The sequence below is a fragment of the Pteropus vampyrus genome, unplaced genomic scaffold (assembly GCF_000151845.1).
Source record: "Pteropus vampyrus isolate Shadow unplaced genomic scaffold, Pvam_2.0 Scaffold168, whole genome shotgun sequence".
NCBI classification, from domain to species: domain Eukaryota; kingdom Metazoa; phylum Chordata; class Mammalia; order Chiroptera; family Pteropodidae; genus Pteropus; species Pteropus vampyrus.
In genome coordinates, this window is record NW_011888949.1 from 348,971 (window position 1) to 352,257 (window position 3,287).

A 3,287-nucleotide genomic window follows, 5' to 3' on the forward strand; every position below is an offset into this window, starting at 1 on the left:
GCCTTTCGGCGTCACCAAATATTGTCTCTTAGAATCTTTGTCATTCATCGGCTGGTTTGCCTTATGAGCTAAAACTTCTTCCTATATCTTAGGGCCAATCCAATGTTGTAATAAGGTCAAAGAGGAAGGAAGGGTTCAGGAGGGCGACTCACCCCGTGACGCTTCACAAGCGTGGCCTCATTCGAGGGACCAGAAATAACACCCCAGCTCTTCTACCCATTTAGCCGTCTTAAAAAAGGTCAACAGGTGAATGTGACAGGTAAGTGGGCCAGTGGGTTCTTCGTGTCACTGAAAACACGGTTTAAAAAAAAATGGAGTTTGGAGACAACTCTGTGCGTGTGTGTGATTCACGAGAACATGCACGGCTGTGACCTTTAACAGCCGGCGGGGGGCCCTCGGCTCTGTGCCCCTGACACCGAGCAAGGAGCAGAAGGCGCAGGCGCTGTGCTCACGGCACCTGCAGCCCCGAGGCCCGTGCCCCCCCTCCTTCCGGAGGCCGTGTCCTCCTGCACGTGGCTGCCCGCTTCGGCACAGTCCCACCCACACGCTCGCCCACGGGGATGAGCGTGGTCGTGGCACCTGCTGGGTCTCGCCTGACCGCTCTTCCCGTTTACCATCACGGTTTCCTAATATTATGAAACGCCGGCTTCCAATTGAACGTTGCTGTCAGCTTGTCCAGCTCCAGAGTAAACCCTGCTGGCGTTTTTATTACGGTTGCGTTAAGTGTCTAAAGGCTTAAATTGACTTAAGGGAGTCTTCTCTACGACACTCAGTCATCCCGTCCGAGAGCGAAGGGTTATGATACACCCACTGCTCGTCCCTCCGTGACCTGGCCCGGCGCCTCTCCACGTCTGCAGGAAGCGTCTGGGCCCCCGCGCCTCCTGCCAGGTGAGTCACCGACTTGCGTGTCTCCAGCCCGGGGACAGAGGTCCAGCCTCGGTGCTGTGCGAGTCCTCTGGTGAGCCTTGCCCTGCTCTCCTGGAGCGGGGGGAGTATTTGTAACTTTCAGGGGTTTTCACCCCACCCCCCACCCCTGCCTCCAATCTTTCCTAGAAAAAGCAGAGGAATAAACGCAGAATGTCAGACCAAACGGACCCCCAGCCGAGTGTCACCTTTGCTAGCGGAGTCCCCGGTCACGAGCAGCTCTCAGAGCAGAAACTCGAAACCAGATGGTTTTTCTTCAACTTGCTTTTCCACAGCCGGCACCTCCCGGTTAACTCAGTATCACTGCCATGTCCTCTTGTTAACTCATCGGGTACGTGCCGCCAGCCCTGGCTTCATCGGTGACCGGTGACCGCAGCAGAAAACCGAGGCCACCTCCCTGCAAAGCCTCTTGCTCCAAACACCCCCCGAGGGACTGTTGTTTTTGTCCTAAAAGATAGAGACGCACGTCCTATCTGGTGAGTTAAATATGGTTTCCCGTCGAGGAATATGTGTTTATTCCTTCTCTAAGCTGAAGACCGAATGTATCAGCCACCTTAAAAAACAAACACGTGGAAGTGGGGCGGGCACCCAGTTTTATAACTTTTCGTCGGTTTATTTTTGCTTATGGGGAGCATGAAAATACACACACGTTTCAGACCCGGCGAAATGATTTCCTGGAAACCAGACAAGACGGTGCCGCTGGCCACGATCTCACGGGCCCGCGGTCATTCGGTGGCACTTGAGGAACTTCAGATCCGTGTGAAAACAGAATGTATCGATGAGGAAAGCGGTGGTTTTTGCTCTTGCACATAAGTCAAGCAGCTGCCCGCAATGGCCGACCTAAAGCTGTCCCAAGTGCCACGCACACCCCGCTGTCCCTTGTTCTGCTGAAACGGTCCCTCCTTGAGGGTCACACGGACACAGCGGAGGCCGCGGCCCAGGAAGGTTTTCACTCGCATCACCGGCTGCCCCACACTCGTGGCGGGAAGGTGGGTCCCGTGACACGGTCCTTGTCCTGTCGGCACGGGGGAGGGGAGAAAGCAAGGGGTCACGAGACACGGTGGTACAAGAGCGCTCACCACGTCATTGTTTTAATCGCGGAAAAAAGCGACAGGGGGCTTCATCTTCTTCAGCGGGGAGTTCGGTGGGGTGTCACAAAATACTACGTGCACCAGGACGCCGGGAAGCCATCGCACTGTGTGCGTGTGAGTGACAGGCAGTGAGGGGTGCAGGATATTTCTCCTGAGAGAAACCTGTACATGAGGCCTCGCGATGTATGGCCGCTTCCGCTTTTACGTCCGCGTTTACGTTTGTGGGTGACTGCATCCGGGACGTCTGCGAGCAAGGTGCGAATGGTGCCTGGCTCAGTGGGTTAGGGTGACAGGTGGCTTTTTCCCTTAACTTTTTAGTATTTTCCTACACTCCCGCAATGAATGTAATATACAATCAGAAACGAAGGTGTTTGTACTTTTGACAGCTCTGTGGGCCGGAGACAAAGCGAACTTGCATGAGGCTGAAAGTTTCCTTATGTACTGAACAGAGACCAATTTAGCAACAGTATCTGGCGCCATAGTAACAAAAGAAGCCGAATGCTCCCCTTAGGAGTTTGGCTGGAATGCAGCGCTTTCTTCCTGACGACTGCCCCTGTGATGTATTCAAGTGATAAAGGCCTGTTGTAGAAAATTCCAACAAAGAGCACGTCGTTATCCTCTGTGGGGAGAGGCGAATGAGGCATGCGGTACCCCATCTGTCCGCTGCGGGTTCAGGGACCTCCACGGGGCGGGGGAGTGGGTTCTGTCCCCTCTCCTTGCCTGCGAGGCCGGCGTGATGGGTAGACGTCACCGTGTGTGATGAATTATTAATGGAAGAAGCTGTGAGACCATAAATATTCAAGGGGCTACATCTGGTTTCCTTGATGCTGTGTGTAGGGCAGAAAACGTACATCGTGCCGAGTAGAACAGCTTGTCAACCCCAAATCTCTTCTTGCCGGGGCCCCAGCTCTATAAGGAGAAAGGAGAGTCTCCCAATGCTTCACGGGAAAGTCCAGCTGAGACTCTGGCTGCGCCCGGGGAGACGATGCTACCAACGATTTCAGCAACAATGTCACCCCCGTAGCAGACAGAGGCTGTCCGTGGGGGGTGAGACGTGGTTATAGGGGTGAAATGATGCCTTTAAGACTCTGGTGGACGCCTCGGGAGAGGAAAAAGGAGAAGGCAGTGTCCCGGGGGGCTGGCAGGCGGAGGACGTCTGGGTGTAGGGCGTGGATCAAGGTCCCACAAGACCTGGACAAGGCCACTTCCTCCCGGTCTCCACCCCAGGAAGAGAACGAAACGGCCAGGATGCCAATGTCCCCCGTCTCTGTT